Here is a 15,598-nt window from a genome sequence, read left to right as displayed (position 1 = left end):
TTAATTAGAAGTTGCAAAATGTAATTTTAAAACACTACCCTGGGTTTATTGGCTGGAATTATGCTGTATGGAAGCTTCTCCCACCCCCCATGCACTAGATCTATTTAATTACCCTGAAGTATAGTTCCTGTAGGAAAGAAAGAATTTTTAATAACTTGGTCCTTTAGAGTTCTCAGCATAACAAGTGGTGACTTCACCATGTTCTCTCTCCTGTTATTCAAGAGCTCCGGTTTGGGTTTGGTGTTGCTGGTCCTCTCCTTTCTCCCCTCTTCTTATGAGATAATCATGTAAATGAAAGGCCAAAGGACAGGAACGTCAGGTTGGTGTAATGGCTTTCGTCAGGTGGCAGCTGTCAGCTTCTCTAAAGGACACCCAGCGCCCTCCATCTGGCTTCATCCGAACACAGGGCTCCTTATGCCTGTGCCCACCTGTGCAAAGCTTCTGCTTTAAAAAGTAAAGTTGACAAGGAATCTGCAGCTATGAGGATAAAACCAACAAGACTGCTTCTACAGACTGGCATCAGACACTCACTCCTGCAAACCTGCATCAACCACATGCTTAAACTCAGTATCGTAGATGTTCCAGGTGATTCCCTTGGGGAATTAGTGCAAGAGCCTGACATGGAGGAAAGATTATGTTTAATAAATGGATTTTATAGGAATTCTTTGAAAACAGGTAATCATTGCATGATGGATTTTCAAACACACAGAGATACTGTTGAAAAAAATTATTCATGACCCTTGTTGAAGATAAGCAGATGCATTCAAGAGGGGCTGTTCAGTGGGGTTTTGTAGGGGAGAGATTGGGATTCAACTCCTCAACTCCCACAGGGACAAGTGTGGATTTATGGGCAAGGAGCAGGGTGGGGGATCAGTGGATGGGTCCCCCCACCACTGCTAAGGGAAACCTTAGGGTCTTAAGAGGGAGTCTTGCTAGACTAACTCAACAGAGTTCTCGCTGAAGGCAGCCCAGAGTGGCCAGGTACCAGCATGGGGATTTCCGGAAAACTTTTAGCAGGATTCTTGCTCAAACAGGATTCTCCAAGGACAAGGAGAAAGGCCGAAGTCGGGCCTGGTTGAGCAGAGTTTCTCAGAGCAGCCTGATTGAAGTTTGGTCGAAGGAGAGGGTCTGTGTTGATACATTTACTTACAACCATTAACCACAGTGTTTAATTTCTCAGGTTAATCATTCCTCCTCTGTCAGGTAGTTGAGTGTTCACTGCTCTCAAAGTCAAGTTTGTCTGAGCGAGCTGGCAGGCTGAACCTTTCTCTTCAAGTGCTGCTCCCCACTCCTTCATAGAAAATTAACCCAGGGCTGCCCCTTCAGAGTGGCTCGGTGCATAAATAACCCCCTCTCACTACCCAGGACAATGTCGGGTGACTGACTCCAAGTTCTTCGAAGCAGAAAGCAATTTCCAAAGTGGTTGGACAGGCTGGGTGACTCCAGGACAAGCAGCCTTTATGTTTTAAAATCGGAACCCAGCTGTGACAAGTGAAAAGGTTTTCTTGTACCCGCTGGGATGACCTGCAGGACCCGGGGCAGGAGGGTGAGGCTGGGCTCCGCATGCACTCGTGCTCCCTGCCACGCATCTGGCATCCCCTCCGCACCCCCTGAGACGCACACTGCGGTGATGCAGGGACCGGACTCCCGACCGGCAGGGAAGCGGGGATGCGCTGGGGAGAGATCACAGTGCCCCCATCGCCTCTGAGGGGGACGTTTACCCTGCTGGGATCGCTTCTGGCCTAAATACGGTGCAGCAGCAGAAAGCGGACATTGCTGCCAATCTCAGAGAGGCCCCCACAGGCTTCCCAAAGGTAATGCAAATGCCTTCTAAGAATTTTGCAAAGCCCTCCTAGGAGGTGAAGCAGGATCAGATTTACCTTTTCTTTCCAGGAGGAATCATGGTCCAGAAAGAGAGAGGATGTGTCTAGCTTAGAACCGCCCGGCCACCTGCAGGTGTCTGACATCTGCAGCGGCCTCTCCACCCGGTGTCCTAACACCCTGGCCTCTCTGAGCTCCCCCTCAATCCCACCCACCTCAGACGCCCAATAGAAGGGAAGGGGAGAAGCTCCGTGTCCCAGGAGACGGCAAGTATCTGAAAGGGGGGCCAGGGGATAAGAGCAACATGCTGGTGCCGGGGCCTCCTGGCAAACTCAGGTGCCTCTGGAATTTCCGCTCGGATGCCAGGGCTACCCCACCAAGTCCTTCCTTCACTCTTTCTTCTCTGTTTGATTTGGCAGATTTGCAGAGCTCTCAGTGGGGCCTGAGCTCCCACAGACAAATCTTTCTTTGTAAGAGGGCGAAATCGCCTTTATCCGGATAGAGAGGTCTGGTCATAGGGAGATACTTAACATGGAAAACAGCCGCTGTATATGGTTGAGGAAACAAAGCAAGTTACAAAACAGCGTGTTTACAGTATGATCTTGTTTTGAAAGACAAAACAAAACACTGCAGAAACACAATTACATGCCAGAAGGAAAAAGACCAGAAGTATAGGCACCAAATTCTTTTTTTTTTTTTGATTATAGGTGATTTTAATTTTCTTCATTTTACTTACCTGTTCTAAAATGTTTTCAACAGTCAATGAGGTTTTTTTTTTTTTTCCCAACAAGAAAAAAAGGCAAGTGTGATGTTTTAAAAAGACAGCATGACAGCACAAGGAGGAAGAGAGTCTGCGGTTGGGCATACCTGGTGATGTGAAACCAGTTTACCCACTGGAAGCACCCCTTGTGGGTTCCTAGAGAGACTGCCCTGCGTAAGAGGAAGATCTGCTATTCTGTGGCCACTCAAGGAAGAAGCAGGTGACCTACCACTGTCATTACAACCATGATGCTTTTCTCTTACCCAGAAGGTTCCTGAGGTTGTTGGTGGCTGATCTGCTGCTTGGCAACATGCTCGTTGACTTGGTTCTCTTCCAATTCCCAGCCCTGTATGGCTGGGGCAGTTCTCAGAGCAGACACTCTGTCGGGTCTCAGCTTTTAGATTGTTGGAGGCAGATCTAGAGTTAGATCTCTGACCTCGGGGCTGATGCCAAAGGGACCCAAAGAGCTTCAAAGTTTTAACTAAGCAAGACCCAGTAGCTTCCTTCTTGCCACGATGTCCTAAGTGGGCCCTCCAGCAGAACCACGAGAATGTAAGTGCCCAAAAGACGTGTTTTATTCACGGATCTGTCTCCAGCTCCGAGAACCAGCCCTGACACGTTAGAAGTGGCTGCTACGTATTTATTCTCTATATTGGTGAGCTACAGACTTACTCTTGGGAAATTTTTATCTCCCAGTTTTTCAGATTTCTCTTTCCACTTCTTTCTCATTTCTTGTCCCTTCTCCCTCTTCTTTTTTCCCCTCACTCACTTTTACATCTGTACACGGGAACTCCTTCCTCACCCACTCCATGTCCTTTGTCATTTGCCCACTGTCCATCCAGCTGTTCACTCAAAGATGGGCCCAATTGAATGACCACTAAAACTACAGGCCACAGCCGTGCCTGGTCCCTGGAAGCTCCCGAGTCCTATGGTGACAAAGTCGAGGCATGGAAGAGCGGAAACCAAACCCCAGATGATTCCAGCTGCGCCCCTTATACTCAGCTCCAGCTCCATGTAACTTTGAGACTGGCTGGAACACTGGTAATGCACATTAGGGGAACTGACGATTTGTGTCAAAACCTGAAAAGTTTATCAGACGCTGCAGGCAGACGGACCAGTGGAATTTGTAACTCAGACACCTCAGGCAACAGACCCTATTTCCCTTTGCAAAACTCTTTTGTCTCTCCCCAAGCTGTGTTTGTGTCTTATGCCCCAGTGAAGTTTGAGACAGTAGAAAATACTGTCTTTGGTGGAGGGGCGGTGGGGGGGCTCTTCTAGTAAGGTAAAATATGATGCAGATAGTAATATTTTGTTTTTTGGAAATGTCTTCAAAAACTCTGCATGGCATTTTCATCATCACAAAAATAAGAATGGAGTCACCTGCCTGAGGCCTAAATAAAGCAGGACAGGCCTTTCAGGACCCCGATTTGTAAGAAAATTGTATTTCCGGCATTTGGGGTCTCCCTGTCAATGTAAGGGATGGTAAGAGATGTGGCCAGGCTGCCATGCTTCCCAGCTCTGTCTACACTGCATTTTGTGACTGGTGGTCCCCAGAGCGTACACTGCAGATGCCCTAGAGAGAGAGAGAGGCTGGCACCAATGAGTCCGAGAAGCACTCTGGACATCCTGCTGGCCAGGTACCATTTCTGTATCTCAGTGAAAGTTCCTTACAAGAGTTTGCTATCTTAGTTTCTCTGCAGCAAACAATAAGTAATTAAAATTTTTTTCTCATTGAAATCAAGGCATAGGGACACAGAGTCAGAGAGACACAGAACACAGAACTTCTCACTCTGGTATTCTCCCCCTCAAAGCCCTAAAGAGGCCCTGTTGTTGATAGCACGTAATGACTGCCCGCGCTGGGTGCGCCGCGGGAGGGGCTGGCCTGTCTCTGCCGCCTAAACGACCTGCCTTCCCAGAGAGGAAGCTTCCATCTTTGCTGGAGGCGGGCATGCTGAGCTTTGCCACCACCTCGCGCTGACAGCAATGTCAAGTGGGCGGGTCTACCTGCTGGCCCGGCCAGGGCGCCGAGGCGGTGCTCTGGGTGCTCCTGATGTCCCCCGGCCTCCTGCCACCGGCTTCGCTGGGTTTACTCAGAATCTCTTTTTAAAATTTTTTAATTTTTTCTTTAATTTAAATAAAATTGGGGGAGGGAGGAGGTAACTAGGTTTATTTATTTATTTGTTTGTTTTTTAAATGGAGGTACTGGGGACTGAACCCAAGACCTCGGACATGTTAAGCACTCACTCAACCACTGAGCTACACTCTTCCCCCAAGAATATCTTTTTTTTTATTAAAAAAAGTTTTGTAAAATTTTAACCTAGACTGTTCACTTTCTTATTTTTACCATATTATTTTTTAAATTAATAGACATGCAGAGCAGAAAACTTGGAAAATGCAGGAAAAAATAACCCATAATCTCATTACGTAGTAATGAAGACCTTGAACATCTTGGAGAATTTATTTCCAGTGTTTATTCTTTACATCAAGGGAGTTTGTTTTCAAAATAGTCTCTCCCCAAAGCAGCTAGACCTATTATTTTCAAACTATTCATACCTGACAGTGGATCCATTTGCAGATTTTTACATGGCCAACAAATTGGAATAATATAAGTTTATAAGGTGGTTCCTAAGTGTATTCTCAGAAATTAGTGGAAATTTTCAGAGCACCTCACATGCTTTAAAAATGCTCTAGCCGTTGGTGGATTTTCTGAACACACGTAAGCCAGTCTTCTCTCCCCTTCACAGGCAGTGGCACTAATAATAATAATCTCACAGCGATGCTCGGAGAACAATAAGGCTCAGAGGAGGGCTGACGATGCATCTCTATAAATAAGAGCGGTCATGAGATTCAGCGGAGAGATGCTAGACAGTTAAAGTGGTGATATGAAAATAAAGAACATTCATGTTGGTTTACTGGAAGCTATGCTAGCATCGTGGGAGACCGGAGTGTCGTTACTAATAGCAGACTTGGTGATCAGTCAAACCTGACTTTTCTGCTTATAAATTGTGTGATCTTTGAGTACTAACCTTTTAAGCCCCAGTTTTCTCATTTGAAACACGAGACTAATAATAGGTATCTTGCAGAATTGTTCATTTATTCAACTAGTATTTGCCCAATACAACTATTCAAGAGATATTTATTCAATACTGTTCTAGTCTTTGGGGTGCAGTAGTGATGAAGAGGAAGCACCAGTTCTCTTGAAACCTGCAGTGACAGGACAGTAAATGGTAATTAGCGTCACGATCACCACCATCACCACCACTGCCGTCATCATTGAAATCTCCCCTATGTTGACTGATTTTAAAGCATTGGTTAGCACAGGATAGTGCACTTTTTAAACTTTTTATTTTATAAAGGTCATTATAGATTCACATGCGTTTGTTAGAAATAATACAGAAAAGACCTTGTGTGCCCTTTACCAGTTCCCCCAAAGGTAACATCTTACAAGGCTAGATTACATCCCACCAGGATATTAACATTGGTGCAATCTACCAACCTCATTCAGGAGTCCCCAGTTTTAACTGTGTTTTGCATGTGTGTGTGTGTGTGTTTCGTCGTAAGCCCTTTTCTGTCTCTACCACCGCAGTCAAGACAGATCAGTCTCCACAAGGATTCCTGTGTTGCCCCTTTATAACCTTGTCCACCTCCTACCACCCATGTGGTTCCTAAACTCTGGCAACAACTCCTCTCTCCATTTCTATAATTTTGTCATTTCAAGAATGTTGTATAAATGAAACCCGAGAGTATGTAACCTTTGGGGACTGGCATTTTTCACTCACAAAAATTCTCTGGCAATTCGTCCAAGCTATTGCATGTGTCAGTACTTCCTGTCTTTTTGTCCCTGAGTTGTATTCCATGGTATGAACTACCGGGTTGTTCAACCACTCACCTACTGAAGGACATTTGAATTGTTTCTAGCTTTGATTACTGTGAGTAAAGTCTGTATGAACATTCTTGTACAGGTTTTTCTATGATAAGAATCTTCATTTCAAATCTGTCCTTTTTTCCATTACGATTGATATTTTTTTTTGAAGCATCTGGATACCAAAATGACTTTTTCTTTTAATTCCAGTAGTTTAATTAGAATGTGTCTCACTGTGGACCCTTCTGGTTGAGTTTCCCAGGCACATAGTCACCCCATTCAATATACAGGCTCAAGGGTCTTTTTATTTCCTGACAGATTTCTTAAGTTAATGTTTGTTCTGATCTGTTGATTTGGTTTCCTCCTTCAGGAACTGTAATTATACATTCTTGGATTTTTCTATGCCTATTTTCTACATCTACCTTCTTAAAGATTTTTTTTCTTTATTTCTGTTTAATCTCTTCTTTTATAACCTCAGCCTCCCTTGCTCTGCTTTCTGTGATGTCTAATTGCTCATGTGTAACTTCTAGCTTAGTCTTAGTTCATAAAATATTATTTTCTACTTTTTCTCTGAGCTCTCTCAGCTTTTATTTGACACACATCCCTCTTGCTGAGCTCTTATTTTTAAACTGTTACATGTCATATTTATGCTATGTGTTCTGTAACCCCTTACGGTTTTAAAAATTACTTTTGGTCTGCCTCTTTATCTGCCAATACAAAATCAGTTCCTTTTTCTCTTTTTCCTTAAAATATCTTCCTATGGGGGTTTGATGACATTTCTCTTCTAATGTTTATACTTACAGAAGATGGGTTTTCCTATAATTTAAAAACAACATTGTTGTGTAGGAAATAGTGACTAGACCAAGGTGCCTTCTGGCTCAAAGTCTCCCTTCCCTATTATTACTTTAAAGTATTTCATTCCATGCATTCAACTCTGTGGTTATGAGATCTTGTTTCTTTGTACCTCCTCTCTGTTTACACCCAGCGCTCAGACCTGATCAATTTAGGTTCTGCTACTAGAAGATTTTTACTTAGGGCAGGTCTTTTTCCTCCTAGAAGAGAGGTTTTTTTGTTTTCTGTTTTTTTCTTTTTCTTAATGGAGGTACTGGGGATTGAACCCAGGACCTTGTACATGCTAAGCATGTGCTCTACCACTGAGCTGTACCCTCCCCCCAGAAGAGTTTTTATGGAATGTTTCTGAGGTCCTTGAAGAGTCCTCTCTCGGGAGGGTGAGCTTTTGTTGCAAGGTCGTGTTCTAAGGCTCTCAGCAGTGGCTCTAAGGCTCTGACTCTAAAGCTGAGATTCCTGCCAGACTTGACTGTGTGCAGCGCATCCCGAATCTGCAGTCAGCGACATTCACTGTGGTGGAGTATTCATGTGCTGAAGATCAGCAGACACTACATGTCAGGTTGGTTCCTGAGTTTTGTTTATTTCATAATGTTTTGGAGAGCTGAGCACATCACTGGCTCCTACACCCTCAGAACTCCCCTTAGGTCCTCACACAATTGCTAACCCTATAAGGAGCAGGTTTCGTGGTCCTACCCAAACCACCAGAGTAAACCTTGTCACCTAATTTTATTGAAAATACTGTCTGAGGGTGGTTTAAATGTTGCTATCGTATGGCTTTGGGGATTTGGAAATATTTATAATGGTCTTACCCTGACTGAAATCCCCTAGAAATACATTTTAGTGTTACTGGGAGTAACGAATAACATTTTCATACCTTTATAGAAGCACAGTATGGTTTGCCTTGAGTTTTCATGTAATCTCATGGCAAGGATGGAGCATGTACAATTCCATTTTGTGGGTGGGGAAACTGAGGCCCACAAAAATCAAATGGTTCCTTCATTTGCAGGTGATATGTGGCAGAGCTGGAATTTGAATTTAGGCTTTCTAACTCAAATTGAGTGATCTACACTGAAGTGTAAATACAGTGCTTTCCTTGAGCTAATATATTGTCAAAATCCAGGGCAGTGTTCAAGATTTTGGCCTCTCATGGACTAAATATCCAGATATTTGATTGAATTGCTTAATTATTCATTTTTGCACTGAAGCATTATCTCTGGTTTCCCTACTTCTGGAAATTGTACCGCACCCTCTTGGGCACTCATGCTTAAAACGGAAAGCGGGGCAGAGAGGTGCTCCCTCCACGTGTAACTCAGGAATGTCGGAACCTTGTCTTCTCTTTTCCTCATGTCTTCCATACAAATTCTTCCTGGTTCACTGGTGCCTGAAATTCCATAATTTATTGCCTTGGCTTAAGGCCAGGAGAAGGGAAGGGACATAAATTTCTTCTCTTCTAGAGCTGACTATGTGCTGGGTACATTCTTATTTATTCTCCACATCAATCTTATGTATTACAGTCTCTTGTAAAAGACAAACTGAAGCTCAGAGAGGTTAAGAAATTTCTTCAAGGTCACAGAGCAGGTAAATAGAAGAGATTATAACTGAACCTAAGGTGGGTTAACTCCAAAATCTGTGATTTATCTACTAGGCTAATATTTATGTTGGCCTGGCACTGTACTATTAAATATTTGTCTTATTTGATATTTATTGTCAGAATAAATAAGTTTATCAGTGTTACCTGATGAGGGTAACTTCCGCATTTCTCCTTAAGCTACATGTACCGCTGTAACTGGTTCTGCAAGACTCACGCCCGAGGTCTCCAGAGCCTCCTCTCCCCAAGACAGGCTGAAAGTACAGGAAGAGGACCTCCGTGACCCCAACGCCAGCAGCCCTCAACCAATGCCTGATAGGAATGGTGTACAAAGTGGCAGCTCCCTTGCCCCTTAGGTGGGATAACCCTACCCTGACTCCCAGAATTCTGCCCTGGGATGAGGCTCCAGCTGTCCACATAGTGATGAGCTTGATCATACACCCGGCGATGGCTGCCATCCTTTCCCTGTCTCTGTGCCCAGCTCACCTATTGATGTTTCCTGGGATCCTTTCCAAGATGAATTGCTTGCACTTGAATGCTAGTCTCAGGATTCTCAGGGTCGGCTTCTTTGGAACCCAAACTAAGGCAATCAGCGACTGTCCTAAATACAGATTTTCATAAGGAGAGGGAAGGGCAGAAGTGAGATCATCAGACATTAGAGGGAACAGAAGACCCATGCCAGCTCTTGTTTGTTCCCAAACACTCTTTGCTAAGTCAACTATTTGTTCCTTATCTCATTAGCTACACCCAGGGACATGGATTCATGTTATTTGTCCATGCACACATACCATGCTCTAGGGAATAGGGACAAAGCAGTGAACAAGATGGATTATATGCCCTTCCTTCGTGGGGATTATATTCTGATGTCTGCCAGGAGATTTTCTTTCTGCCAGAAAGAACCAGTAGATCTCCTAGAGTTAAATAATACATACCTGAAATAAAAAATGGATTCCATAGGCTTAAGTGCAAAAGAAAGAACTGATGAATTTGAAGACAGATGAATAAAAATCATTCAAGCTGAAGCAAATAGAGTAAAAGGACTTTTAAAAAAGTGAACAGATACTCGGTGATCGTAGGACAATATGTAACGTGGAGTCCCAGGAGAAGAGGAGAGAGCATGTGGCAGAACATTTATTTGAAGAAAATAACAGCCCCCAAGTCTCAAATCTGATAAAAACTGTTTCAACTGACAGACCCGAGAAACTCAGCAAATCCGAAACAGGATAAATTCAAGAAAATGACCATTAGGCAAAACACAGGCAAACTGCTAAAAACAGGAGATAAGCAGCCAGACAAATAAAAAGGCACATGACTTACAGGAGAACAATGATCAGAAACAGCGGAGGCAGAAGACAGTGGAAAACGTCTTTAAAGTGCTTATGGGGGGGAAACACCTGTCGACTTAGAATTTCATACCCAGTAAAAAAAAAAAAAAGAAATCTTGAATTATCCAAAACGAAGCCAAGTGTTAAATTATCTGGATCATCTGATCCATGGAAACACTGACTGGGATGATTTAGGCTGCTCCAAAGTACGTCATATGGACAGTGATTTTGAAGCCAGCCTGCCTGGGTCCATTTCCTGACTCACTACCTGAGTGAACTTGGACAAGCTCCTTAATTTCTCTCTGCCTCTTTTTATCATTTGTAAATAAGAATAATAATATCTGCCTCACATGGTTATTGTAAGGATTAAGTGAATTGTTTAATTTTCAACTACCTAAGAATTTTCCAGACATCTTTCTTGCTGTTATTATTCCTAGTTTAATTCCATTATGGTCCAAGAACATATTTTGTATGACTTCAATTTTTTTAATTTATAAAGGCTTGTTCAGTGACCCAGGGTATAGTCTCTGTTGGCAAATCCTTCACGTACAGTTAAAAAGAATGTGTATTTTGTTTTGGGGTGGAGTGGTCTATAAATATCAAATTGGGTACAGCTGATGGATGAAGTTCAACTCTCCTAAATCCTTCTGATTTTCTGACTACTGGTTTTCTCTGTTACTGAGAGAGGGCTATTAAAGTCTGCAGCTAAAATTTTGCATTTGTTCCCGTATCCTTTAAGTTCTGTCAGTTTTTGCTTCATGTATTTTGAAGCTCTGTTGTTAGATGCATATTTGTTTAACCACATTGTTGCAAGTGAGCTGTGATGTGAAAGGTAAGATGCAATTTAAAATTTGTCAAAGCCAGGAAGAACATTCTGGGAAATAGGAATAACTATTGCAAAGGCACCAGTAAATAGCCTGACATTTCAATGAATAAATGGTAAGCAGCATATTGGTAGAGTAGAAAAATGAGTGGCAGAGATCACCAACGAGCCATAAAACTCACTGTATTTTGTTTTGCCAATTTTTAACCTGAATTACCCACACTGAAGCTAAGTGAATTATCTGGATCATTTGCTCTATGAAAACAATTGATTTGGATGGTTTAGGTGCCGAAGGGTGTCATATGGGCAGCAGAGCATGATTCTGGAACCAGTTTGCCTAAGTCCAATTTCTTATTCCAACATTCACTAGCTGAATGGACTTGAGCAAGTTCCTTAATTTTCCTCTGTCTCATTTTCTCATCTGTAACAACAGAGCTTCAAAATACGCAAGACTTTTCTCGTCTTATAATAACAATATCCACTTTAGAGGTTTCTTGTAAAGATCAAGTGACTTGACCCATGCAAAATGCTTAGAATGGTGTCTGGAAAATGGTAATTGCTCAACAAATAACATTTTATTTATTTCAAAAGCAACTGTCTGAGTTAATGGAATGAGCCCGGGAGACAAGGACCTTGTTTTAGTTTCCTGGGGTTGTCGAAACTGAGTCCTACCAACTGAGTAGCTTTACACAGCAGAAACTGACGGTCCCACAGTTCTGGAGGCTAGAAGTTTGTGATCAAGCTGTGGGCAGAGCCACGCCCACTCTGAAGTCTCAGTGGGAGGATCTTTCCTCCTCCCTTCTTCCAGGAGTTGCTGTCAGTTCTTGGAGGGGCTGCTTGGCTTTTCCCATCTGTCTGTCCCTCTGCCCCCACCTCTCTAACCCAAGCACTGTTTTCCCAATACCTGTCATCCCCACCCCATCACCTTTTCTGCTCTCCTGATTCCCACTTACGCACTTTGGATTTGCTGTCTACTTGGACGGCTGATGAGTGAGGTGTTACTGTATTTACTTAGTTGGATAATGTGTAGAAGCTTAAGTGATAATGGAATGCGTGGTCTTACATTACAGAGCCTCAGATTCCCAAGTCCATTAACCTCCGGCCCCTTTTCTGCCAGGATTCAACAAAGAAGTCAAAAGTTTAACTCCGGAGTAGGCGGAAATTGACTGTGTAAGTGCAGATTCTTCTAGGCATTAAAACAAAGGCTCGGATGCTGACTTCATGGTGTCCTGTAACCGTTTTTTTTCCTGAGAAGAGGGTCAGTCGACTGTTTTCATTGAGCATATTTTTTAGACACTTTGCCATTAACTCCAGTTTTGCAGGTGTAGGTCTAGGTCTGGGTAAAGCCATGGTCATGGCCAAGTTTCACTTTGTTGCCTTCACAGCTCCCATCGGATTCCTCCTCCAGTCTGACAGCCCCGTCTCTGCCCTGGCCCCCAACCCTGGTCCCCAACCCTGGTCCCCAACCCTGGTCCCTGGCGCTCCATCCCTTAGGCAGCACCTCACACTCCAGACCCTCCCAATTCCCAGAGCCAGGGTCTGTCCTCTGTCCCGTGCCGTCGGGGCTGAGCTGGACACTGACACAGCACAGAATCCTGGAATCTCCAAGCTGAAGGGACTCTAGAGACAGATGGGTTAATTTTAGTTAATGAACAGAGGATATACCGGCATATCTCATTTTATTGCATGTCACTTTATTGCTCTTTGCAGAGATTGTGGTTTTTTTTTTTTTTTTTTCCAGCAAATCAGAGGTTTGGGGCAACCTCACATTGAGCAAGTCTAACGGCACCATTTTTCCAACAGCATTTGCTCACTTCATATCTCTGAGTCACATTTTGGTAATTCTCGCAATATTTCAAACTTATTTTTTTGGAGGCGGGAGGTAATTAGGTTTATTTATTTATTTTTTTAATGGAGGTACTGGGGATTGAACCCAGGACCTTGTGTGTGCTAAGCATGCGCTCTACCGCTGAGCTATATCCTCCCCTCCAAACTTTTTCCTTATTAATATTTGTTATGGTGATCTGTGATCAGTGATCTTTGATGTTGCTGTTGCAAAAAGACTTGCTAAAAGCTCGGATGATGGTTAGCATTTTTAGCAATACAGTATTCTTTAATTAAGGTATGCACATTGTTTTTCTAGAAATAATGCTATTGCATACTGGAAACACTACAGTATAATGTAAAACATACTTTTATATGTCCTGGGAGACCAAGAAATCTGTGTGACTTGCTTTATTGTAATATTCACTTTATTGTTGTGGTCTGGAACCCAACCCACAGTATCTGAGGTCTTGTGTACACACACACACACACACACACACACACACACAATATAAGTGTGACATAGTACAGGGCTGCTATGGGGGGACTCCTCCCAGTTACTCCATATCAAAGGTTTATTCCCTCAAAAGACCTGCCCAGTAAATGACACACGGCTGAAATTGTCTTCTTTGGTTCAATGAGCCAAAGCCAAGACAACGCATTATACCAATTCGGAGGGATGCGTGAGCCATTATCTTTCCCAGGAATTCTTGCTGTTAGAGTTCACTCATTATTTATGAGGCCACAAGGCCCTACAAAATCTTGGAATTCAGTCATCTTTTTGTAATTAGAGTTTTTATTTTGAAATAATAAGATAATCACACGCAGTTGCAAAAAATGCATTTAGTTCTTTAACTAAATTCAGGTAATCATTTGATAGTGCCTTACACACTGTAGGGTGTGTTCAATATATAATGTTTGTTGCTAGACTGATAAAATAACCATCAGTCGTGCCTTCCAAGTGGCCTCTTGAGAGAAATAGGTTCAGAAATTACTGGAATAGATAGAATGTCAGTCTCCTGGGTTATTCAGTAGCTTTTTTTTTTCTTCAGTAGCTTTGTGTTTGTTTCTAATACATTTCTCACTTTTAAGATATTCTTAGTTTTTACACATACAATATGCCCTTAGTCGCGTTATGTCCTGCTGTTGTCAATTAGTTAATTAGAACATGATGAAATCTAGTTTGGAAAATGCTAATACTTTCTTCGTGGAGCTGGTCAGGAGCGAGGAGCGAGCCAAGGGGTGCAGGGCTGGATGGGGTCCAGTGCTGGGCTGCCGCACCTCTCTGAGGCTGCAAGGCGTCTCTGGTCCCGGGCACCCCGTGGCTCAGGGATACGGTTCCCACAGCACAAAAAAACAGCACTTCCTTTAAACCAAACTTACCCACAGTGAATTCTATGTATCATTCTTTCGTCTCCTTCTAGAATCCCGACAGGGAAGGATGCTGCCTCAGGGTTGCCATGTTGCAAAGTACAATAACCCACTCTCAGAGAACCATAAATAGTTGGAATTTGAAGTAGATTAGGAACTCAAAAAAAAAAAAAGTCTTAAAAAACTAAAGTTTGGGAACAAGTTAGTCAAGCTCTTGATTCCTTGAAATGCATCTGATACACGTAGCATTAAAGCTGACCTTTTTCTCAGAGTTTCTGGAGAACTGTGGTGAGCGTTTTTCTTTTAACATGATAGAAATTCACTCTGCCAGCTGAGCACGCGCTGTGGGGTGACAGGAGGTTACTTTCTCTGTGGGAGAGAGAAGTGTTGGAGTGAGGCCCACTGGGGGAGTTCCTGGTACCGCTACAGCTCTGATGCAGGCTCACGCTGAAAGATACATCGAGTTTGAAATGCATATTTTACAAGTGGAGGGCGTGGGACGGTGTCCTGGATTCCATCAGGCGTGCACAGAGCATTCTGTCACGCAAGGCAGAGAGAGGGTGGAACTTACCCCTCAAATCTCTTGCGAGGAGAGATCCAGTCACTCACCCTCAGGAGCAAAGTCACGTAACTTCTCCTAAGACCCGTCCAAACAAAGACAAGGCAATTCTCTCAATATGGAGAAGTCAGAGACTAACGTTGCAGGAAGAAAGAGAGAAAGAGAGGAAGGAAGGTAGGAAAGTAGGAAGGTGGAAGGAAAGAAAGATGGAAAGAAAGGAAGATAAGAAGTCATTTGACTAACTTGTTTGCTAGGTTTTAAAGCTTTCTGTTTTATAATCTTTTCTTTCTTTCTGCTTCATAATCTGATAGGAAAATCTTGGAGCAATTATAGCAGTGGTTTATCGCGTATAGACCAGAGTTCTTGAGGCCATGGGCAGAATGGACTATTGGGGTCAAAGGCAGGATCTTGGGTCTTAAATCGCTGCGTCCGTGGGGGTAGTGGGCGTGAGTAGGGAAAGAACCGTGGTGGGAGTCAGGGTGGGTGTGAGGAAGGCTGGGACTGGGGTCGGGGTGGGGGACGAGCAACCATGGCAGATGTGAAATCAAGCTCTTCACACTTGACAGCAAAACTGTTTTGTTTCTTCAAATCACAGCTTCCTACCCGAAGACCACTATCATGGGCAAGGCTAGCCTGAACTTTAGGTTATGGGTTCACCCCACTGTGTTCAGATAAACCATGAAAAAAACAGTGTAAGTTTATCCTACACAATATTTGGGACATATTTTATACTAAAAATATTTTCGTTATTTATTTGAAATTCAAATTTAACTGGATGTCCTGTATTTTATTTAGCAACTATACTTACGTTTCTTA

This window comes from Camelus dromedarius, chromosome 22 (assembly GCF_036321535.1).
Source record: "Camelus dromedarius isolate mCamDro1 chromosome 22, mCamDro1.pat, whole genome shotgun sequence".
NCBI lineage: Eukaryota > Metazoa > Chordata > Mammalia > Artiodactyla > Camelidae > Camelus > Camelus dromedarius.
This window is presented reverse-complemented; position numbering follows the sequence as displayed.